General features: G+C 29.7%; 1 long non-coding RNA gene across 1 annotated transcript; it reads left to right on the top strand.

The window, feature by feature from the left end:
• The first annotated feature begins 775 nt into the window (after positions 1-775).
• Positions 776-3,778, top strand: LOC124922656. Its single transcript, XR_007097845.1, has 7 exons — positions 776-903; positions 1,009-1,091; positions 1,892-1,992; positions 2,139-2,257; positions 2,579-2,619; positions 3,442-3,532; positions 3,653-3,778. It is a non-coding gene; the product is annotated as an uncharacterized LOC124922656 (long non-coding RNA).
• The last annotated feature ends 23,300 nt before the right edge of the window (positions 3,779-27,078 follow it).

The following is a 27,078-nucleotide window of genomic DNA, read 5'->3' as shown; positions in this document are numbered from 1 at the left end:
AACAAAAAATTATAAAAAATAATATATTAATATAAATTATTTTTTAATTTAAATAATTTATTAATAATTAATTTAATAAATATATATAACATTATATCTATATATATATATATATAATATTAATTATTAATTAATATATTATAAATAAGCTGTATAAGAAACTAACCCTATTAATGTTTTCATTCATTTTGAAATATGTAGTGTTATGTTATGTTATTTTATTTTTATTATTATTATTATTATTGAAATCAGAGATTATTTTACGAATTAATTCACTATCGGATCACATAACTTCCTCTTAAATACACTACAACAAAAAGCATTTCTAGCGACCTTTATATGCCAACGCATATTAAGCGTGGGTAAAAATAAAATAAAAATATACCTTTGCCAACCTTTATACCTATATAACCACCTTTCTTTTTTTTATATACAAACTTGGTTAAAACCTTATAATTTAATTATTCTAAATTTTAATATATTTTGTGTTTTAATTTTAAACTTTATAAATTTTATATTTTATTATTTTAAAATAAAATTTGACTTAAAATTTTATTTATATTAAAATTTAATTCATAATTTTTAAAAAATTTATAACATTATTAAATTTTTTTATTAACATTTGTCTTTTATTTAATTATTATTTGAATTTAATTAAATTAAAAATAATATAAACAAAAAATAAATAAATTAAATATTATATTATATTTAAGAATAAAAAATTAACTTATATATTTTAAAATTAGGAATCAGAATTTTAAACATTTAGAAATGTCCAATAGCGGAGTCGAGAAGAAGCCTAATTTTCTTTCTACACAGACCAGACCGATTCTTTCTCTAATCAGTCAGACTATCATCCTCGACTTGATCTCCGACCATTAGGGCTAAACATTCGCGCACGAGGTTAGTTACATTATTCTCCCACCATTAGGGCTTGCCTTGATCTCGTGTCGTGGAAGGCTTTTGAGTGATAAATGGTTATACTTATATGTTTTAATGATGCATTAGGGTTTATATGCGACTTATTTAGGGGTTAAATCTTCACAGAGTCGCAACCTTCTTCTCCACAGTCAGTTCGTCGCGCGCACGAGGTTAGTTTTACGCCTCCTGCCATGCGCTCCCTCGCTCTCTATATACATTTCTCTTTTCTCTTCGCACGAGGTTATTTTAACTATAATTTGATTGTTATAGTTAAAAATCTTTGAACAGTCGTTCTGGGTCTGTGGATCTTAGTGGCATCTTATTATAGCTAGTAGCTGATCTAACTATGTGAGATTTTTGTATAGAAGTTGCTAAAATGGATTCAAGTAGTCATAAACTTAAAATGAGTTGCATATGACTGTTGTTTTATCAATTATGTCTACTATTCAGATCTCCTTATGCTTCTTAGGATAAAGATTTTCCATATTAAAACCTTAATTGTCTATTTAAAACCCCTGGAGTTGATTGATCTATATGACAGTTTGCATGGAGTATCTTGAAATAAGATTTCAATCAAATATTTACTGGTACATTTATGAGTCAATCAATTTTTGTTTAAGCACTAGTCACGTCTTGCCTTCTTTTTTGGATGTGAACATTAACTTACTTTTCTTGCTTGAGGAATGAGTAAATCAGGTTAAGGAACCATAGCAATAGTTCTCTGTAGGCATGAATGTGAAGTTATACTAAATTGATAGTAGTGCCTTTTAGAGAATACCTATTCATGAAAGGAGATGTTGTATGTATCTGTCACAAGGGACTAAAGTTGCTGGAATGCTAGTTATGGATTTTATCAGTTCCCGAAGTAACTATTCCCATATATCCATTGTATAAACTTGTATTTCTCAAATCCGTTTTTTAATTTAACATCAAATAACCGCTGATCATGTCTCTTGTAATCTCAATTCAGATATATGAAATTGGTGGAGGATCTGGAACATGTGCAAAGGGGATAATGGATTACATAATGTTGAATGCACCAAGCCGAGTGTACAGTAGCATGACATACACGTACAAATCCTGTTTCACATACAGATACTGAAATTTTGATCTATTTTGGAACTAGTTTGAATATGCAAAGATATGATTTTGCTTTTGAATTAACTATACAAATATAGTGTCCATGGGGAGGTAACAAATGTTTGTGGTTTCTGTAGTTCTGTGGAAATCAACCCTTCACTTGCAAAAAGACAAATGGAAACAATTGGAGAAAATCGAAGTCATTCATCAAGATTTAAAATAGAGTGTTGAGATGCTGTTGACCGAGATGGATAGGGTATTGTTCTGATTATTATATCTTTTTTCCTTTTCTCTTATTTTGCTACAATTTCTACGGGCATATCAAACAAATACTTGATATCTTCAGCTACTACAAGTTTATATGTTTATATAGTATCTTGTCTTGGCATTCCTATTGGATAGATACATGTAAAGATACAAGGTCTCTGATTCAATTCTCTTAGGTTTGGTTCAAGTTGCTAATTATTCCTATTTACATAAAGAGTCTGGTGGACAATATTCTCTTACTTATTTTCATAATAGGAGTTACATTCTTGAGTTTGATTATTCATCTTTAGTAGTTTTGTTGTTCCAACAGGGGATTTAAAGAAACAACCATGCTGGGTTATAATGATGGAGGTACTTTCTGTGATACACAAATCCATCTTGTTAAAAATAGGTCAATAAAGTAAATCAACTTCAATATGTGTAAACTAATGGTTTTCCCTAGGATATTGGAAGATGCCCAGGGAATTATTTTAGTGTGGTCTGTAAGTCATGTGGAGAGTTGGGTAAAGGCACTTGTTGTATCTGATTTCTAGAATAGAGAGAATAAGTTCTCAAACATTAAGATGGTAGGAACTCCTAATCTCGATGTTTGGAATTTCAGACAATGAATGCTCTTAATGTTTATCCATTTCAAATTATTGTAGCATTTGTATCTAAAAATCTAGTAAGAAATGATATCTAAAGGTTAGGGTTGTTGACCTGTTGGTGTCCCAATTTTGTCACAGATTGGACGCATAAGAAAATAAACTGTGAAATATGTTATTCCATGTATTTTGTTTCATCTTATTAAGAGATGGTAACGAGGAAAATCTAGTAGTCTCATCCAGGAAAAAAATCTGGTCTCTAAAAAAGAATAAAAACCAGTGTGGATAAATATAAGTTTGAGAAGTTATAGAAGAGGAAATCCTCTTATGCAAGTGTTGTTTGTACAGTTTTCACCTATAAACTCTTAACCAGTTTGTATATATTGGACAATACCATTATTATAGATTTAGTCTATCTTCATAACCTATCCATAATATAAACCATCATGTTGTCCTAATAAGGATAATTCTTTAATAAATAGGTGTGTCAACTACAATCCATTTTTGGAAAAGTAAAAAAAAATTTGGATCTAAATGAAAGTGAAGCTTATCTTGATTACAACTAACCATTTAAATCAATTGTTCCTAGGTACTTGATAAAATCTTCCCCATGATTTGGTTTGTTCAGAAAACCAGGTTTCACCATGGATGGATGTGTGTGTGGAAAGGAAGCATGATAGGTAAATAACAGGATGCATTACATATTCATTTGAAGCAAAAAAAGAGTGATCTGACGTATGGAAGAAACATTCTTATTCAGTTTCTTCATTATCTTTTCATTCACTCTCGTACCCTTCCAGATAAGAAACTTGGTTGAGACCTAGAGCCAAAGTTGGTTTATATCAGCAACTGGCTGGTTTGTACTCCATTATCCCTGAATAAGAATTACTTAAGGTATTTTTCTATCTTTTTTTGTCTTTTTTGTTTTAATTATTGCAATATTTATCATTGGATGCTCGAATCTTGTGATTCTTTTTTTTTATCTTCTTGTATTATATCTTTCTTCTTATATAGTTGATCGGCTTATATGACAGTTTTATACTTTTTTGTTTGAATTATATAACTATAAAAAGAAAATTATTCATTTGTATTTGGGTTTTTTCTTATGATAGTATTGATGGCTGATTGAAGTATTCATCCTCGAGTTGTCATCTTCCACTTTATGTGAAAATTAATTTACTTAAGGTATTTTTCTACATTTTTTATGTCTTTTTGTTTTGATTATTGCAATATTTATCGTTGGTAGTACATTGTTAGAACTCTAAATATAATCTTAGATGTGCGAATCTTGTGATTGTTTATCTTATATTAGATGTTTCTTCTTATATGATTGATCTGCTTATTAGGAAATTTTATACTTTTTTGTTTGAGTTATAGGAATATAAAATGAAAATTAATCATTTCTATTTGTTTTTTTTTCTTTTGATGGTATTGATGGTATTGATGGCTGATTGAAGTATTCATACTCGAGTTGTCAACTGTAAGAGTTGTCAACTGTATGAAGAAGAAATGTGGACACATCAATCAGGTTTTTTTTTTCAAAATTTGTCTATATTTAATTCACATCAATATACATTTTTTATTTTTAATCTTTAAAAGAATATTCTTTTAAATAATTGCAGGGGAGGTTCAAGAAGAAGATTAAGAAGATGAAAATCATCTATTTTCAGTTTTTTATTTTAATTTTGTTGTTCAAAATTATTTAGTTTGAGATCTTTTGAATTTTTTGATTATGATAAAATTTTGTTGAGTGAATTTGTTTTAATTTTGTTATAATTAAACATATCATAAGAATATTTTTTTTTAATAATTATTTAATTTATAAAAAAAATATTCTAAAAAAATTGTCAAAAAAGAATCAATATTATAATAGAAAGAAGGGTTAAAAATTGAATAGACTTTTAGCAACGCTTAAATAAAGGTTACCGACGCTTAATTAAGCGTCGTTATAACTTGCGCCCACCCTGTTTCTGGCGACGCAAGAATAAGTGTCGGTGATATTTTTGGCGACGCTTTTAAGGGTTGGCAGAAGTCTATTTAAGCGTCGCCAAAAGTCATTTTTGTTGTAGTGATAGAACATTAAATATATTAATTATCTGGAAAGTAAATAAAAAATGTGGGATGTTAAAATTTGGTGGACGTATATTAATAATCTGTAAAGTAAATAAAAAAATGTCTGATGACAAAAGTGGAGGAAATATATTAATAATCTCTTGCTTATTAAATATATAATATAAATATTTAAAAAATCAATTTTTTATTTTTTTTTTATTTGTTATGATTTGACGAAGATATTCAACAAATTAGAATATTTTAATAATTTTTCTTATTTTCCTATTCATCGCACAAATTCAACAAATTCTCGGTCAGAAACTAAGCCAATGGATTATCGGTCTCTACAAATTAATGGGGCAGGCGAATATTATACCTTTGGACATATTACTTTTCTTAATGGTATACATCATAGACTCTCATGCACTCATACAAACGAGTAAAATAGGGTAGCCGAGCGGAAAATTCGTTATCTTACTGAAACATCTCTTACTCTACTTGCTCATGCATCTATGCCCCTTTATTTTTGTGATGAAGCCTTCTCCACAGGTACTTATCTTATCAATCGATTACTTACTCCTGTTTTGGTTAATCGATCTCCCTATGAAGCATTGTTTAATCAAACTCCCAATTACAACTTTTTGCGCACTTTTGGATGTCATTTCTATCCTCTTATTCGAGCTTACAACAAGCACAAACTTGACTTTCGATCCCAAACGTGCTTATTTTATGGGCTATAGTCCCTCAAATAAAGGCTTTCGATGTTTTCACATCCCCACGGGACGCATGTTTATTTCACGCCATGTCATTTTTTATGAAACCACATTTCCCTACAACCCATCCTCTCCCCCACAAAACCCACAACCTATATATACATCACCAACAACAAATCTTCATTCTTTATTACCTATCACATCTACTATTCCTAGTCCACCTGAAACCACATCACCCTCTTCATCACCTCCACCTTCACCTAACCCAAACGGTTCACCCTCTTCACCACCTCAACCTTCACCCAACCCAAGCGGTTCACCCTCTTCATCACATCCACCTTCACCTAACCCAAGCGGTTCACCCTCTACTTCAAATGTTTCATCACCCACTCCATTTTCTTCACCACCTATTACCCCCTCACCCATCATCAATTAGCGTCATACTACAATTCTCAAAGCCCTTACTTGCTCCAATCATCCTATGTGCACCCGTGCCAAGTCCCGTCTCCCTTTTTCTTCCGCCCTTTTCACAGCCATCACCTCTGAGCCGACATGCTTCTCCTTTGCCAATAAAGATCACTCTTGGCGTTCAACCATGACCTCCGAATATAATGCTCTTATTTAGAATCAGACATGGTCTCTAGTTCCTCCTAACTCCGGACAAAATATTGTGGGTTGCAAATGAGTTTACAAACTCAAACGGAAAGCGAATAGCTCAATTGAGAGTCAAAAAGATCATCTTGTGGCGAAAGGATTTCATCAACAACTTGGTGTTGACTATGTTGAGACTTTTAGTCCAATTATTAAGCTAACAACCATAAGGACCATTCTTGCACTTGTTGTGTCCCGAAATTGGCATATTCACCAACTTGATGTTAGCAACGCCTTTCTTCATAGAAAATTACACAACGAGGTAAATATGACTCAACCTCCTGGTTTTGTTCATCCTGAATTCCCTAATCACGTGTGTCAGCTCCATAAAGCCCTATATGGTATAAAACAAGCACATCATGAATGGTACTCTACGCTACGATCCTCACTCTTGTCGCTTGGATTCTTTGAAGCTAAGTCTGACTTCTCCTTATTCCTCTATCATACATCTACAATCACTACATATATCCTTGTGTACGTAGATGACATTATCTTTACGGGAAACTCAGCATCACATTTGTCTACAATCATTTCTCGCTTACAAGACAGGTTCCCACTTAAAAACCTTGGACAACTCCATTATTTTCTCGGTGTTGAAGTTTCTCTCTCATCTGATGGGCTCTTTTTGAGTCAGTCACAATATATTTAGGACCTTCTTATTAGGGCTGACATGCAATACTCCATACCACTTAATTCTCCCGTCTCTACTAGTTCTTCACTTTCTAGATATGATGGTGATCCTCTTTCTGATTCCTTCTTATATAGAAGTATTGTGAGAGTTCTACAATATTTAACTCTCACTAGTCCTAAATTAGCATTTGCGGTCAATCGTGCTTGTCAATTCATGAACGCTCCAACATCCACCTATTGGGTTGCGGTCAAACGTATATTACGATATCTTCGTCATACTCCCCACCATGGGCTTGTTAAAAATAATAAATAATTAATAATCTTGGAAAACATTTAATGTGATGGTGAAGCTTAATAGTTGAAGATGAAGCGTGAAGGAAGATGAAGCTCAAGAGATGCATTGTTTAGTGTCATAAATTGTATTTAATTTGAGTTCTAGATCCTTCCATCTTTTCCTTTAAATTGAGAATCACTCATTAGTTTTTTGATATAGTGAGCTGTAGCTAATTAATAATTCTATCAATAAAATCCTATTTTCCTAGTTATAATATTTTCCGCACCAACAAATTTGGTATCAGAACAAGGTAACGTTTCAATCTTGAAATGGCATCTACTCTATTCTCATACTCTCCAAGTCAAGTTCCTATCTTTGAAGGCGAATTCTATGAATTCTGGAGTAGAAAAATGGAAACATTTTTCATATCCCTAGGTCTTTGGGATATGATAGATGAAGAAGAACTCGATGTGACCGATGAAGACGACGAAGGATACGCGAAATTTGAAAAGGATCTCAAAAAACGAGATGCATTAGCTTTGTGCTATATTCAACAAGGAGTTGGGAAAACCATATTCCCTCGTATTTTTGGAGTAAAAAAGGCCCAAGATGCTTAGATGATATTGAAACAAGAATTTCAAGGTACGGAGAAAACGATCGCATTAAAACTCCAAGCCTTATGGAATGATTTTGACAATCTAAAGATGGAGGATCGAGAAAAGGTACAAGATTTTTTTTCTCGTGGTTCTACTATTGTCAATCAAATAAAAAGCAGTGGAGATGAAATCAAAGACAAAAAAGTTGTTGAAAAGGTTCTTCGAAGCCTTCCTCAAAAATTCGATCATGTTGCTGCTACGATTGAAGAATCAAAGGATTTGTCCAAGATGACAATATATGAGTTGACTAGATCTCTTTTAGCACATGAGCAAAGAATTAATCGCTATTGTACTCCATCAACTGATCAAGCCTTCAAATTCAAGCAAGTACCAGAAGCGTATTCAAGAAGTCATCACAACAAATTTGGTAAGAAAAATGAGAAGACATTCGGTTAGAAAGGCAAATCACCACAACAATCGAGTGATTCTTATTCCTGTATCATTTGCAAGAAATCAAATCATGAGTCAAAAGATTGTTATTTCAAATGCAAAAGATGCAAAATCCCTAATGATTCTCAAAGGGATTGTCGATTTCAAAATCAGGAGAAGAAAGAAGATGATGCAAAATTTGTGAAAGAAGATTATGACGTTATGTTTGTTTCTCTAAATAGTGAAGAGAAGTCAAAAAGTCGATGATATCTTGATAGCGGTGCTAGCAACCATATGACCAGCAATAAAGATATGTTTGTGGAGCTCAACTCATACATTACTTCAACTGTTGTTCTTGGAGATGGTTCTTATCAAGATGCGAAAGGAAAAGGAACCATTGATGTTCCAACTTTGGGAGGTAACAAAAAGCTTATCACGAATGTTCTATATGTCCCTAATATTTCATATAATCTTCTTAGTATTGGACAACTTATTAAGAAGGACTTCTCGGTATATTTTGATGATGGAAGTTGCAAAATATTTGACAAAAAGAAGAATGTGGTTGTGGCAACTATCGAAATGAAAGATAAGACTTTTCTCTCACGTTTCCATTGAAAAATGATTGTGCATTAAAAGTGGATAATGAAGATTTGTCTAAGCTTTGGCATCTTCGATATGGTTATTTAAATCAACGGGGACTTCAGCTGCTAAAAGAGAAAAACATGGTGGTTGGACTTCCTTTTATTCAAGTGATGAATGATATATATGAAGGTTGTATTTATGGAAAGATGCACAAGCTCCCATTTCCCAAAACTACATGGCGAGCAAAAGCACCACTTGAACTTGTCCATTTTGATATATGTGGCCCGATGCAAACTCCTACTCCTGGAGATAAGATGTATTTCATTCTCTTTGTTGATGACTATACAAGAATGATGTGGATTTATTTCCTTAATCAAAAGTACGAAGCATTTTCTATTTTCTTATGATTCAAGTCTCTAGTTGAAAAGGAAAGTGGCCATATAATGAAGTGCTTGAGAACTGATCGTGGAGGAGAATATCTCTCAAATTCCTTTACGGAATATTGCAAAGAAAATGGTATCAAAAGACAATTAACCGTCAGTAGATCTCCACAACAAAACGGCATAGCTGAACGAAAAGACCGTATGATTGTAGAGATGGCGAGAAGCATGCTGAAAGGAAAGGGAATTCCAGATCTATATTGGGCCGAAGCTGTTCACACAGCTATATATATTTTCAATCGATCACCAACCAAAGCGGTCAGAAATAAGACTCCATTTGAAGCTTGGTATGATAAAAAGCCCGTCATTGATCATTTTAAAATATTTGGGAGTATTGCTTATGCTCTAATCCCATCTAAAAGTCAGGAGAAGTTTGAAGAGAAAGGGAAAAAACTTGTGTTCATTGGCTACAGTGATGAATCCAAGGGATATCGATTGATGAATCCATTGACCAACAAAATTATTGTATCTCGAGATGTTGTTTTCGATGAAAAAGCTACTTGGAATTGGAAGGGGAAAGAAGTTGAAGACTTGGGATCACAACCATTTACTGATCCAATTGCATCCCAAGCTAGTACATCCCAAGCTAGCTCATCTCAACCTTCTTCACAAGACTCAGAATCTGATTCAGATAGTCCTCCAAGAAAGACCCGAATGGTTCAAGACATTTATGATGAAGTTGAGTTTAGATTATTTTCTTGTGAGCCACAATCATTCTAAGAAGCTTCTCAAAAAGAATATTGGCAAAAAGAAATGAAGGACGAGTTATCTACAATTGAGAAAAATTCAACATGGGAACTCGTGGATTTGCCAGATAGAAAGAAAACTATTGGTTTAAAATGGGTCTACAAAGTAAAGTACAGTGAGGATGGTTTGATTCAAAAACATAAAGCTCGACTTGTCGCAAAGGGTTATTCTCAACAACCGGGAGTTGACTTCTCATAAACTTATGCTCCTGTTGCAAGAATGGAGACAATCTGTACTTGTGTAGCAATTGCAGCTCAGTTGGAGGTAAATATATTTCAACTTGATGTAAAATCATCTTTTCTAAATGGAGAAATTCAAGAAGAGGTGTATGTTGAGCAGCCCAAAGGTTTTGAGATCAAAGAAAAAGAGAATAAAGTATATCGACTAAAAAAGGCATTGTGTGGGTTAAAGCAGGCACCCCGAGCGTGGAACAGCAAAATCAATAGCTATTTCATCAAGAAAGGCTTTAATCGAAGTACAAGTGAATCATCTCTCTATGTGAAGACTATTGACAAAGATTTCTTGATTGTATGTTTATAAGTAGATGATCTCATCTATTTTGGAACAAACAAAGCTATGGTGGCAGACTTCAAGAATCAAATGATGAAAGAATTTGAGATGACAGACTTGGGACTCATGAAATATTTTCTTGGTATACAAGTTAAGAAAATTCTAGGAAGAATCTTTCTATCTCAAGAAAAATATATTGAAGATCTGCTCAAGAAATTCAATATGAGTCAATGCAAGCCCCGCTCCCCTACTATGGCGTTGAATGGAAAATTTCAAGTTAACGACGACGGTGAGAAAGCTGACTCAACTAGTTATAGAAAGTTGATTGGTTCCTTAATCTATCTCAACACAAGACCAGATATCACACATTAAGTAAGCTTGCTTTCTAGATTTTTGAATGAGCCAAGTCAAATTCATTTTGCAGCTGCAAAAAGAATCCTTAGATATCTTAAAGGCACAAAAACTCCAAGGCATTGAATTCAAAAAGGAAAGTGAATGTAAGCTGGTTGGTTATACAGATAGTGATTGGGCAGGCTCGATTGATGATCGAAAAAGTACCTTCGGTTATATCTTTTGTCTTGGAATAAATGTAATATCATGGAGCTCAAGAAAGCAAAAATCTGTGGCATTGTCATCAGCCGAAGTAGAGTATATAGCATGTATTGATGCAGCTTGTGAAGCTGTTTGGCTTCAAAGAATTTTAAAAGACATGAAGTTTGAACAATGTGAGCCGACAATTATTCATTGTGACAATATGTCAGCTATTGCATTGACAAAGAATCCTGTTTTTCATGCTCGGTCCAAACATATTGAACTACGACATCATTTTATTCGAGATTTGGTTACTCAAGAAGTAATTTACATGAAATTTATCAAGACAAAGGATCAGCCAACATATATCATGACCAAAGCCGTCACGATTGACAAGTTCGACAAATTCAAGAAGAAACTCAAGATTACTAATTAAGAGGTGTTGTTAAAAATAATAAATAATTAATAATCTTGGAAAACATTTAATGTGATGGTGAAGCTTAATAGTTGAAGATGAAGCGTGAAGTAAGATTAAGCTCAAGAGATGCATTGTTTAGTGTCATAAATTGTATTTAATTTGAGTTCTAGATCCTTCCATCTTTTCCTTTAAATTGAGAATCACTCATTAGTTTTTCAATATATCAAAATTAAGTGAGCTGTAACTACTTAATAATTCTATCAATAAAATCCTATTTTCCTAGTTATAATATTTTCCGCACCAACAGGGTTTGTCTTTCGTCCATTGGCATCCCTCACCCTTGAGGCCTATTCTGATGTTGATTGGGCAGGTTGTCTTGATGATCATCGATTCACTACAAGGTACTGTATCTTTCTTGGTAATAATCTCATCTCGTGGAACTCCAAAAAGCAGCATGTTGTTGCTCGATCAAATACTGAATCTGAATTTCGAGCCTTAGCTCATGCCACTACCGAACTTTGTTGGCTTCAATCTCTCTTGAGTGAATTACGAATTTCATCAATCCATCCACCGACTTTGTGGTGTGATAATATCGGCGCGACATTTCTCTCTGCAAATTCAGTGTATCACGCTCGTACAAAACATATTGAGATTGATTTTCACTTTGTTAAGGAGAAAGTGGCTCAAAAATCTTTACTTATTCAGTATGTCCCGACTCATTATCAAATTACTGACATATTTACAAAAGGATTGTCATCACCTCGGTTCATTTTTCTCCGTGAGAAGCTCATGGTGTGTGCCTCCCCGTTTCGCTTGCAGGAGGGTATTAAAGATATGGAGGCTATTAAAGATAAACGTCAACACCTACCAAGGGTCTACCAATTAATAAATGACGTTATTTCCCAACACATTGAATCTTGTATATCATTAGTGTTGTCATTTATTCTTTTAATCTTTCAATGAATGTATATAAATAGTGTTGATATAATATCAAATACATAGATAGAAAATATAATCTCCCTTCTACCATTATTCATATTATCTCTTTCTTTCTCATTCACTCATCTCTACTTATCATTTATTCTATCTTGTCTAACTACATTTGGAGGCCTCTCAGGCACCTTAGTTAGGGAAGGTCATCGATTGTCTTCAATCTCCATCCTAACTACTACAAATCTCAAATTGAGTAGTTGGTCGACTTCACCCCTAAAGCCTCCTTCCATAAACCCCGATATCCAAAATGGTTATCTTTATCACGCTGAAATTTCTCTACTAACCAAAATGTGTCAATCATCGTGTGGGAAGATGATGGGAAGCTCATCGGAAAATTCAACATCTCACCGAAAAAATGAGAAATGCCCATTTCTCATTGAAATCAAATTTTATCTTTGTCAAAAGCTTCTACTAACTTGTAGGAGCTAATATCAAATAGTCAAACCTAACATAGACTAGTCTAACTATATGTCAAAACAAAACACCGATCACATTATTTGGTTTTCAAAATTTTCTAGAACATACATCAAACTGTTATGAGATCATCTATAATCGATCATAATACATTTTAAAATATGTTGTGATCATATTTGGGTTGTCTTTCTTGAGAAAGAACAACAAATCGATTATTTTATGAAATTTAAAATTTAGTTTTAACATTTCTTGTATAAGATGAATGGAATGATTCTAGCTCACTAAAAGTTTCTAAATCATCCAAGAATCAATTTCCAATCAACAAATTGAAGAAAAAAACTTTAAATAGAAATTCAATAACTCGAATGTGTAAGTTTTCACTTTTATTCATAAGTTAGATTACACGTAGAATTGAAGTTTACAAATGATAGGAATTAAAGATGTTTTGGCAAGTTTTTGGATCGGAGACAAACTCGTTTGGTCACTCTTTGATGAAATCCAAAATATTTAAGCTTAAGCTCTTAGTTGACAATAGGCAGATTTTGGTTCCACCTTTCTCCCTATCTATGAGTCTTCTTTTCATGCTCGTTAAGGTCCTCTAATGTTGATAAAGTAGTCCCCGCCTCGAGCCAATCAACGAATAACTCCAATTCTCATTTTTCATAATCGAAAGTTCATCGAGAAAAATCGAAAAAACTGGTCCTAGAATCATGTGAGATATTGGGGAAAATGAAACGACCGAGAAATTACTAAGTTGGCTTTTTCCAAAAATGGATAAAAGTTGTGGCTATTGTAGGGGCGTTCTAGAGAAAAAAATATATGTAGGAGAGTGTTCCTTGGCAATTCCTCGGACGCGGGATGTGGGCACAAAGTGGTAGCATTTGGCATGTGCCTAGGTCGCTTGGGCCGACATTTAGGTGCATTGGAGCGCTTGGGCTCGGGTCTGTATCTGGCTAACGCATGGGTGTAAGAATTATAAATAGAGTTTAAAAAGTTTAATGTATTTTTGTATATTAATATAAAGTTGAAGGACTATTGTAATTTTATCCCTATATAAAAGGGAAGTTTTCTAATGAAATAACGTGTGATTTTATTCTCAATCTTTAAGAATCTATTTTCTTATCTTGGATTCTAAACCCTAACTCAAAGAAACAAACGTTTTCATGGTATCAAAGCAGAAAACTGTTGATGATCAATAAGTTGAATATAAAGAAGAAGCGTTCAAAAATAGCTCTTCACCATCAACCGATTATTCACAAACTAGAGATATAGAAGAAACTTCCAACGATAGTTCTTCATCGTCGATTGATTATTCGCTAACCGGTCAAAGTATGGCCGGCAAGAAGCGATATGATAACGATCCATTGACGATTCGAAACTCGGAAAACACAGGGGCTATAATCTATACCACAATATTCAATGGTACAAACTAGATTGGATGGAGCAGCGGTATTAGGTTAGCTATTGAAGCAAAATCAAAATTAGGATTTATTGATGGTACACTGGTTGTTCCAAAAGATGCTGAAGATTTTGATAGATGGAGAAAGAGGGACTGCTTGGTAAGATATTGGATTCTAAATACAGTATCAAACGAAATTAAGGAAAATTATTCTTCTACCCCAACAGCAAAAGATCTATGGATAGAAATAAAAAAAAAGATACCAAGAGAGCAATGGACCACAATAATTTCATATTCAAAGGGCTATAAAAAACCTCAAACAAGGTACACTTAGTCTTGAAAATATTTTTCTAAACTGAAAAAGTTATGGGATGAGTTATTAGTACTAGGACCATTGCCTTCTTGTGACTGTGATCCAAGAACAACCTGCTATTATAATGGCCAAATTAGTGATACAACTTGATACAACCAATAAACTTACTCAGTTTTTATGGGATTAAACGAGTATTACGATAATACTAGACAACATAAATGAGAAAATGTAGCAAAAATACAAGAAGTAGAGGAGATAATAAAAAGACATACAAAGATTCAAAAAGATGTTATTCTCTATATTGTAAACATTGCATAATAGAAGGTCATGTACAAGAGGGTTGCTTTAAAATCATAGGTTATCCTGAATAGTGGAAAGGTAACCGTGACCTAAAAGTGAAAAATTTTAATACCTCAACTAATACTATGAATGCTGCAAACACACCATTTACCTGCTTTGAAGAACAATTAGAAGATCCATCCTCCTTCACAAAATTCAATAATTCAGAAATTGCATTTATTATCAAAGAAGTAATGAAAGGATTGCTCAAAGAAGGTAAGGGCAAAGAGAATATTATGATGATATATATCCTTTTTCTAATAACATTACTAATGCATGTAGTTTTAATGTGTATAGTAGTTATAAGAATAAACCTTTATGGATATTAGATAGTGGTGATAACTGTCATATTTATTCAAACCCAACTACTATTACTGAAATTAAGAAAATTGATAATTAACATACCTTTATTTTTACCCGATAGCACAATTAAACATGTTAAACTAATGGGAAATGGTAGACTTTCTAAAAAATTAAAATTGTATGATGTAATGTTCATTAAAGACTTTACATATAATCTAATTTTAGTGTCTAAACTTTAGTCTAAATCTATACTTACTTGATACAGATTCAATTAATATGACTTTTAATTCATGTACTGATTACATGTTGTGTCATAGAATATTAGGGTATTCTTCTAAAACAGCATTACAACATGCATTTGATTTGAATAAATATGATACAATTCATTGTGATATCTGTTCAATATCAAAAATGAAAAGATTACATTTTAATTCTAGCATTTCTAAACTGCTAAATGTTTTGAAATGATGTATATAGATATTTGGGATCCTTAAAGAAATATTTCTTATCAATTGCTCATATATGCTTACAATAGTCGACTATTTCAGTAAGTTTACATGGACTTATATGATTAAAACTAAAGATACAACAAAACAAGTTTTAATCAATTTTCTTGCCATGATTAAGACACAATTTGAAACTTCAATCAAAATTATTAGGTCTGATAATGGTAGTGAATTTTTAAATAATGAATACAAACCTTTTTTAAGCAAAATGGTATTCTTCATCAAAAAATTTGTTCCTACACCCCACAACAAAATTGAATAGTGGAACGCAAATATCAAGATTACTTCAAGTGGCACGAACTTTAATGAATCAATAAAAAATTCCTTTAATTTTTTTTGGCATTTTCAATTCTAATACCAACTCATGTTATAAATAGAATTTCTTCAAAAATTTTAAACTGAGATAGTCCATTTTACAAATTTTATAAAACAAAACCTAATTTTGATAATCTTAAAGTTTTTGGGTGTTTATGTTATGCCAAAAATAATGCACCTCATAAAACAAAATTCGAACCAATAGGTAAAAAATGCATTTTTATTGGATACTCTTTAGAATAAAAGAGTTTTAGAGTATTTGACATTTTAAATGAAACCATTTTTGTCTGTAGAGATCTGGTTTTTTATGAAAATAGGTTTCCATATCAAAAAGAACATGAACAAATAAATAAACAAAATATTTATGTAGATATTAATAAATGATACTAATAATTCTGATGATCAGTTAAACCAAAATTTTGAACAAAAATTTTCGTCACAACCAAAAATTTTAAAAACTCAACATCAAAATTATTCAGAAACAGGACAAAGAAAAAGTGAAAAGGAAAGAAAGACACCTACTTGGCATGGCAATTACATTGTCAACACAAGCACTATTTTAAAAGATAAAAAAATCTTATACACCCAACACTTTTCCTTATATTACAAAATGTACATCTTAGAATTTTTGGAGAACATATCTACAATTAAATAACCCAAAAAAATTTTTGAAGCCTCACGAATTGAACACTAGAAGAAGGCTATGCATGAAGAGTTGACAACTCTTAAACTAATAATACTTGAAATTTAGTTGCACTTCCAAATGGGAAGAAACCAATCGGTTGTAGGTGGATCTACAAGACCAAACTTAACCCAAATGGTTCAATAGTAAAGTCTAAGGCGAGACTGGTAGTTAAATGATATAATCAAAAAGATGGTATCGACTTCCACAACAGTTTCTCGACGGTTGCCAAAACTGTAACGGTAAGGGTTTTAGTTGCATTTACTACTGCTAATAATTGGTTTTTAGAGCAATTTGACACAGACAATGCTTTCCTTCATGGTAAATTGGAGGAAGATGTATATATGAAAGTATCTGAGGGATACAATGAAAAAGTTGATAACAAGATATGTCATTTAAATAAAATATTGTATGGTATAAAACAATCTTACTGGCAGTGAAACAAAAAATTTTCAAAAAAAATGGTTGAATTCGATATATTTGTAATTTGTAAATGACAATTGCCTTTTATTTAAAAAAATGATTCTTTTACTGCTTTATTAGTGTATATGGAAGACATATTAATAAGTGGTAATGATATGAATATGATTAAATCCATTAAGAATTATTTAAATAACTATTTTTTCATAAAAGATTTAAGAAAAGTTAGATACTTTATAGGATTATAAGTGTATCGAAACTGTGAAGGCATATACATGAATCAACGAAAATATGTGTTAGATATTTTAAATGACACGGGTTTATCCGGCTGTAAACCGGCTCAAGTCCCTATGACTAGAGGGACAAAGCTAAATAATTCTAATAGCCCTGTTTTTACCGATCCTAAAAAGTTCCGAAGGCTAATAGGAAGATTATAATATTTGAATTTTTCTCGATCGGATATTAGTTTTAGTGTACAACAATTAAGTCAGTTTATGCATAACCCTCTAAATGATCACTGGGAAGCAACTTAGATATCTGAAAGACACAACTTCTATGGGGTTATTATATCCTTGTAAATCTGATTTATTACTTGAGAGCTTTTCAGACGTAGACTAGGCAACTTGTACAGATACACGCACATTAGTAACTAGTTATTGTGTCAAAATTGGAGATGCACTTGTATCATGCAAAACGAAGAAGCAAACAACTGTATCATGTTCTTCAGCGGAAGCAGAATATCGCAGTATGGCGACAACTATTTGTGAGCTAAAGTGGATCAGATATTTGCTCAAAGACCTACATATTGATGTCAAATTGCCTATTTATTTAAAGTGCGAAAATCAAGCTCCTATCCATATCACATAGAACCCCGTCTTTCACAAAAGAACAAAGCACCTAATAATCAACTGCCACCTTGTTCGAGATAATTTCAATCAAGATTTTATCATACATAAATATGTCTTTATAAAATTTCAGCAAGCTGATATTTTTACAAAACCATTAGATTGTACAACATTTCAAATCTTAAAGACAAGATGAATCTTAGAGACATTCATCTTGAGGGAATGTAAGAATTATAAATAATGTTTAGAAAGTTTAATGTGTTTTTGTATATTAATATAAAGTTAAAGGACTATTGTAATTTTATCCTTATATAAAAGGGAAGTTTTCTAATGAAATAACGTGTGATTTTATTCTCAATCTTCAAGAGTCTCTTATCTTGGGTTCTAAACCCTAACTCAAAGAAACAAACGTTTTCAATGGGCTCATCACTTTCCACATCTTTAACCTTCTTCCTTTGCGAGTTTGACCTGCCTAATTGAGTTGGGCTATGACTATGTTTGACGTGTCGTCGGCAACAGCCGTCAGCGGTGGCCGTGAGTTGGGTTATGCCTTTGTTTGATGTGTCGTCGGCAACTAGCCATCAGCGGAGGTTTGGGTCGTCGACCACTCCGATCAATATTTTTGTTCAATTTGTGTAAAAACAAATCAAATAATATTTAATTAGTAGATAGAATTCTCATTTAGTCAATTTATTTATTTTACCTTTTAGATTTTATTTAATTGTTCGAAATTTTATTATTTTGAAATTCGATTGATACAATATCATCTTTCAAATTAATTATTTATTTTAAACTCGTGTTGAGCTCATTAGAAATGTTTTTTAAATAATTTGTTGGCTCATAATTATTTAAATTATAAAATTAGTGTGTAAAAAATAAGTGTCTACAATAGTTAATTTTTTATTTATAAATTCATAATTTTTTTAGTTTATGAAGTTAACATTACAATTCTCATTTTAACTTAAAGCGTTTTAAGTGAGAATCGAAACCGTGATATTTGATCTTTTAGACACCCACTCTTGATAGTTGACTTACTCGGGTGAGTTGTTTGAACTTTTTAATTATGTTATATAAAGTTCGAATCATAACAATTTAATTGTTTTCGATTTTGATGGAACTGTCCTCTTACATTGACATGTATTTTTACCTTCTTATTTTGTAATGAACTTAGGATTCTAATTTTTGGAAGAAAAGATGAATTACCTATTTTGAGTTATATTAGGTTATCAATTGTAAAGCATCCATTTGCTAACATTTCAAAGTTTATATTCAAATTAATGTATATAGGTGGCTTCTTTAATTTCTATTTTTATAGTTTGATGCTTATGTGGTATCAACTCTAGTCAGTTTCAGTTAAATTTTTTGGTCGAAGTGAAAATGAAGACACCTAATTTTATCAACTTTGTATTAAGCCAATCAATCTTATTTTTTTATTATTTTTTTTGTTAAATTTGAATAATGAAAACTTGACTTAGTTTTAACCTAGTGAAATATTTAATGGTATGAATCTTGGTTTAGTTTGAATACTAACATAATAAATCTTTTTGACTACTATTGAAAATTGAAATCTTGACTTAGTTTGATGTTTACTAAAACCATATAAATTTAGTTTGAATGTTGAAATATTGACTTTGTTTGAAGTTACTCAAATTATATATATGAATCTTGGGCTTAGTTTGAATACTAAAACAACAAATCTTTTCGACTAAGATTGAATATATTGAAATCTTGAATTAGTTTTGAAGCTACTAAAATCATATATTTAAAATCTTCCCTTAGTTTGATTTTTGGAGAAATTTTTTTTTCATAATTTTGTTATCTTTTTTTTGTAAAATTTTAATTTTTAATGTTGTGGTGGATCTAATTATTTGTCGATAATTTATTTAACCCAATCTTTTACATTATCTAAAGAATTAGACCGATATTAAAACAAAATAAATGCATGTCAATATATTTGTAATTTATTTGAAGCAGCGTATCAAAATATTTGTTATATTGAATTTATATGAATGGTTTGAGAATATCTAGATAAAAGCATGGAATATATAATGGGAAAACTTACATGGCATTAAATAAATCACTCTTAAATTAGTAATCATTTCTTTTATACCATTATTTAAACTAGTAGATATCGCATTGCACGAGTAATAATATAAAAAATTGTGAAAAAAGATTACGATAAAAATGTAATAACATTTTTAGTTTTATTTTTAACCCTTTCAAGTTTATGGTCGGGTCAATCCACAATCCGACCCAAGTATTCATTTACTCTCACATTGCAGAAATATCTCTAAAACAATTAATATAGTTTGATTCCTCAACTCAATTAGTTTGACCTCTAGAGTCCACTTTTTCTCCATACTACGAGTGAAAGGGAAAATGTAAAGATTATCATTAAAGTAGCTCAGACGAGGCTTACTATATCCTTATGAATTATGTCTCCTATCTCTATAAATATGACGGAATTCTTCCATTATTACTCAATAATAATAGTGAAATTTATAGCGTAGGGTCAAAAGAGAATTATGACCGATTAAAAAACTATTGATGAACCACCGCGTTCATCAAATTTGGTGTTGAATTTAAAAAATTAAATGTTATTAGTCTAGTTGGTTAAAGGATTGTACTTATTTTTTTAAGTTGCAAGTTCGAACCATACCTATAACATTTTTTATTTTATTTTTAACAGTTTTAAGTTTATGGGCGGGTCAACCCACAATCCGACTCAAGTATCCATTTACTCTCACATATATATCTAAATTAACCACAACTCTTGACCCGGCAATCTAGAAACTTTAAAAATTAAGCATCATTATATATATATATATATATATATATATATATATATATATATATATATATATATATATATATATATATATATATATATATATATATATCATCTATCTCTATAAATATGACGGAATTCTTCCATTATTGCTTAATAGTGAAATCTATAGCGCAGAGTCAAAAGAGAATTATGACTGATTAAAAACTATTGATGAACCGCCGCTTTCTTCAAATTTGGTGTTGAATTTAAAATTTAAAGTGTTATTAGACTAGTTGGTTAAAGGGTTGTATTTATTTTTTTAGGTTACAAGTTCGAACCATACCTATAACATTTTTTATTTTATTTTTAACCGTTTTAAGTTTATGGGCGGGACAACCTACAATCTGACCCAAGTATTCATTTACTCTCACATATATATCCAAATTAACCACAACTCTCGACCCGGCAATCCAGACACTTTAAAAATTAAACATTATATATATATATATATATATATATATATATTAGCTAGTTAAAAAGTTGAACTTATATTGTTAAAATGTCTCGCGTTCATCAAATTTGGTATTGAATTTAAAATATAAAGTGTTATTAGCCTAGTTGAAAAGGTTGCAAGTTCGAACCATATTTATAGCATTTTTTATTTTATTTTTAAACGTTTTAAGTTTATGGGTGGGTCAACTCACAATTCGACCCAAGTATTCATTTACTCTCATATATATTCAAATTAACCACACCTCTCGATGCGACAATCTGAACACTTTAAAAATTAAGCATCTATCATTATATATATTATATATATTATAGAGAGAGATTATCAATGAAAAATATAACTCTTTTGATGATATTTTTTTATGTTGGTTGAAAATGAGGATTATTAAATTTTAATCAAATGGTTTTCTTTGATAACATTTCAATCTTTTTCAACTAAATCATTTAATCCAATGACTAAATTATCCGAAATATCTGTATTTATTTCAGATAATTTAGATTTTAAGACAAATATATAAGAATTGATTCTTAAATATATATCTTCATAGATAATTCTCAACCATTTAAATACAACACTGCATTTAAAAAATATAATAATAATAATAATAGAATAAGCACATCTTTCTTTCGTAAAAAAGGAAAATATATATATATTTGTTCTAATACAATTTATATATAATTTATTATTATTATTGCTGTTATTTAAAAAAAAAAAATTATATTTATATTATTTAGCAATGATATTTCACGAACAGACTAAATCAAGTTGGTCAATAAAGTGAAATGGATTATTTAAAACCATCATCATGAGTTGTGTTGGTGTATGTATCACCCGATTTATTTCAAGCACCAATCACTACGTGCTTTTCCTTGTAGGCGACAACTCGTTCTTGATGGATCCAATCGGGTTGTTCATGATTGGAGTACAAGGATAAGGATTTGAATGTTCTATGACATTGATTGCTTTATGAGTAGAGACCGTCCTAGGTGTGAAGTGAGCTAAACAACCTGGTCACCTTTTCATGACTCCCCTAAAAACATCCTTATTCATGACTTACTTTTTGGTCATGATCATAGTCATGATCATGAAAAGAGCTTTATGACCAAGATTTTGGTCATTGTGCTTATTCATTACCAACAAAATCTCGATCATGAATTAAAAAATATTATTTTTAAATTAAAAAAATAATAAATAATTTTTAAATATAATAATAATATTTAATTTATTGTTTGAATTATTGTTGTAGTTATCCATAATAATTTAGTATTAATTATGAATAATTGTAAACAAATGAGGATAATTAGTAAAAATGGAGAAAATTGTGATTTTTTTGTGCTTCGAAATATAGCAAGAGTGGTCTCTATTTATAGATCTCGAAAAGTTATGAATTTTGATATTTTTTTTTTAAATTATAAATAATATTAAAATCAGGTTTTAAAGATAAAAGATAAAGAAAATTTGGGCAACCAATCAGATACTGACAAATAGCAGCATTTGATTGGATGATTTTTGTCATAATATGACAAAAACCAAGACCCAATGAGATGAGTGTGGTTTTGATCATGGAATGACCAACCATTTGATTATGATAAATTGACAAGATCAACCATAACCAACATCATGACCCATTTTTGGGTCAGGATAAGAATGCTCCAATCTTTTAAAAAAAATAAATTACTCTTTACAATGTTTGAATCTAAAATCTGAACCAAAATTATTGTGATATTTAACTAACTAAAATATATTGTTTTTATTAATTATAATATAAATATATAAGTTAAATAAAAAATAACACTCCAAATGTAGGGTTGTACAAATTATAATCATAAACTAGTAGAAAAAATGCCTGAAACAACCTTAATGACAATGATAATTAGGTTGCCAACTTGGATTTTAATATTAAAAACAGCCATTAAATTTGAATTATATATGATATTCAAATTTTCAACATAATTAATTATACAATTCAATACAATTGACATTTTCTCCCCCATTCTTTAAGACCAACATTGTCTTCGTCAGCTAGTTGTAGTTGCCTATTTAGCAATTAGGCCGACATACCATTTTCCTAGAAAATTCATACTATACTTTAGAGAAGAAAGTTTAATTAGATCTACAAATTTGACAATAATATCACAAGCACAAAATTCAAAAAAAGTAATATTTATTTTTTTAATATATTTTTCAAGGATTGTAATTAGATTACTTTATTATCTTGTAACAATTAATATTACAGTTTAATTTGATCTTTCATTGGCTGACTAAAAACAATAAAATGAATTGTTCATGTGATAAATCACCATCTGCACCGTCACTTTTGCCATTTTCTTATAATTTCATTCATGCAAATTGTAGATATGTTTATAAAAAAAAAAATATATTTTTGTGACAAAAGACGTAATCACAAACCATACATGTTATTTTAACAAAATAAAGTCTTCATTTCATAATCTGACTTTGCATGGGTTCACATAATTTAAACAACAATTAAATGCAAAATTATGAGTAAGACTGGGAATGTAATATATATAATAGAGATAAAATAAAATATAAGTTAACCCAAATTAATACTTACTAATGGCTTAATTATGAGTGCAAATCACCAAAATTTAAGATCCAAATGAAAAAATATATATTTATCACAAGATGACAAAAGTTTGTAAGAAGTTATTTTAATTTGTATATTTTAAGTTAAATTAAATTAAAAAAAATGTAAGTTTTATATTATAAATTAATGAAATTTACTTTATTTAGCTAGTTAAATATAATATTAATACTTTACGTAATACTCTATATTCAAACAAGGAAATAACTTGTTGTTTTCTGTAATACTCTATATTCAAACATCAAATTTGGATAATATATAAATAGAATTCACAAAAAAGAAGGATAAATGACAAACAGATGTAATAATATTATTACAAGAATAAATGGAGATCTACTGATGTCATTATTAATTAGAAAGAAAAATCAAAAATTTACTATAGTCTTATGTAGATTAAAATAAAATATATTATTTACAATTCAAATAACAAAATCAGAGTGGCGCAGCGGAAGCGTGGTGGGCCCATAACCCACAGGTCCCAGGATCGAAATCTGGCTCTGATATTTTTTTCGTTTGAAAACCAAAAATTCTACAAAGTTATAGATAACAAACTTCGTGCAATCGCAACAAATTAAATTTTGTTGAAAACCAAACCATAAATTGAATTCTTGCAAACATGATCAATTAAAGAGAACCCACCAAGCCAAATAAATGAGAACCCACTTATCAATATATGTCCAAAAGAAGACCAACAAATAAAACAAGATTTTTAAGTCCTTTTGCTAAAAACTAAACAAGGTCGGATCCTTACTCAAATATCTAACTGAGAAAACAACAAAAACATGATAGAAGAATAAAATAAAAGGTTTGGACAAAAGCAACAAAAAGTTCAAACAATAAATACTATTATAACAAAAACCATCCAAATTAAAATGCTAATGAACTCTAAATTCTCGGAAAAAAATGATGAAAATGAAGCACTAGACTAGTCATCGATGATGGTTAAAACAACAAAATAATTTAGTTATCACATCCAATTAAATGACAATATTTAATTTGTTGATAAAGTTTTCAAAATGACATTATTATTCCTTAAGCATATGGGAAAGAATTGAGGTATGAAATAATTTAGTAATAATGGAATTGACTAGCTAATATTGAAGACACTTTACCTTAAATTGATGGAAATAAATTATTTATCATTTTGCTGCTTGATTGAATCCAACTGATTTGATGGTGACTTTAGAGCTTCTTAATTTGACTTTGGGTTATTTGAAAATTATGAATTAAATTATGTTTAATAAAAAAAATTATTTCTCATTTTATATAATTGAGAATTACATATAATAAAATTAATTAATAAATAATATAAAATAATACTTATAATATAATACAAATAGATGATTTAGATATTGTATTTTAATACTTTTAAATTGATAATTTAAATATTATATTTTAATCTTTTAAATAGTAAATTAAATGATTTGAATATTAAAAATATATGTGATAAAAGGATATATATATAAGTCATGGAGAAATGTGTACGAAACTAAATGTGGGCAAATTTGTATTGATTCCTAATTTCCTATATAATGAGGAATTGGAGAATTTTGAACACTTGACCTATTATTGAAAGCTAATTGGTTTATCAGTTGGAGAAAATAAATAAAAAGATAATATTACATGACCCAATCATTAATATAATATATATATATATATATATATATATATATATATATATATATATATATATATATATATATATATATGAATAAAAGACAATTATTCTTAGTTTTTACAAAACATTTTATTCTAAGTGAATTATTTGTAAATTTATAAATCATTTGTTAATTGTGAAGAATTATAACTCAATGGTAGAGTCTATATTTACCCATGTCTTTAATGTTTTTAATTCAATTTTTCAAGTACCCTTACCAAATAATAATAATAATAATAAATAAAGGTTGAATAAGTTTGAATCAATTAAAAAACAAACTTTTTTTTAGAAAAAAAAAATGTGAATCAAGGTTTTGAATGTTTGGTTACATGTGAAATAGTTAAAATGATTTTCATTAGAATGGTGAACTTAATGTTATTAATTTCAATATTTTTATATTAAAACTGTTTTGTAGGAGAATTGATTTTCAAAATTTGAAAGATTATAGAACAAGAAAGGACTTAAATGTTTATACCATTTGCGAAAATTTCCAAACCAATTTTCATACTATTTTGTGGTCCTTATGAATTTGTAGTTTGCAAGCAAGAAATAATAGTATTTATTTACTTATTTGATAATAAGTAATATATATTCATGTTATTAAATTTGGTAGCTTAACAATTTAGTATCTTAAATAACAAGATATTGATTTAGTAAATGTAAATCCATTCAAAGAAAATGTAATTTGTTATTTGTTTTTTAATGTAAAATTTGTAATAATAATTCAATCTTGTCGAATTCTATATATAGTATAAAGGTCTCATAAATTATTTTTGTCAATAAAGATAGATTTAATTTGATATTAAATAAATAATAGTTTAACAAAGTAAATTTTAATAAAAAATTTACAGCAAAAAAAAATTATATATATAGAAAGTTAGAAACTTATATTGGCAATTTGGTGCCCAATACATTAATTTCCAATAATACCAGATGATTTCAGGATAAAATGGAAGAAAACTCATTCAAAATAAGGGAATGACAATGCCAGTTTGCCCATCTTAATTTTCACAATTTTTTCCAATAAAATAATAAATTTATTTGGTAATTCAAATTAAAAATATTTTAACTAATAAATTTATTTTTCTAAATTCAAATAATAATATATATAAAAAAAATCATTTCACTCAAATCAAAATCAATGGGCCCCAAACCCAGAAATTGAATATAATGTTTTGTCACATTATTAGGCATTGGAATTTATTCATGAATTCCAACTACCCTCAAATTAGTTTTACTGAAGTAAAAATGAGTTGTCACATTTTTAAAAATATTTATGCATTAAAGCACTAAAAATCTTACATTAGATTAAATATCTCAAATTAATTTTTTATTAAAAAAATCTTTAATTTAAAGTCATAAAAAGCACAAAGTCACCTCAATTCATATGTTAAGCTTGAAGTGCATCCTTGGTTTTTAATTAAATGAATTTTGGTTGACAATGACAAATACTTAAATGAATTTGTATTTTTGCATGTTTATCCATACATTAATATAATTTTTAAAGGGTTAAACAATAAAATGAAATCATTGATATTCAACCATTAATATATATTGTTTTATATTCTTTCAATACTTTAT

The sequence above is a fragment of the Impatiens glandulifera genome, chromosome 1, assembly GCF_907164915.1.
Source record: "Impatiens glandulifera chromosome 1, dImpGla2.1, whole genome shotgun sequence".
Classification (NCBI taxonomy): domain Eukaryota; kingdom Viridiplantae; phylum Streptophyta; class Magnoliopsida; order Ericales; family Balsaminaceae; genus Impatiens; species Impatiens glandulifera.
This window is presented reverse-complemented; position numbering and strand designations above follow the sequence as displayed.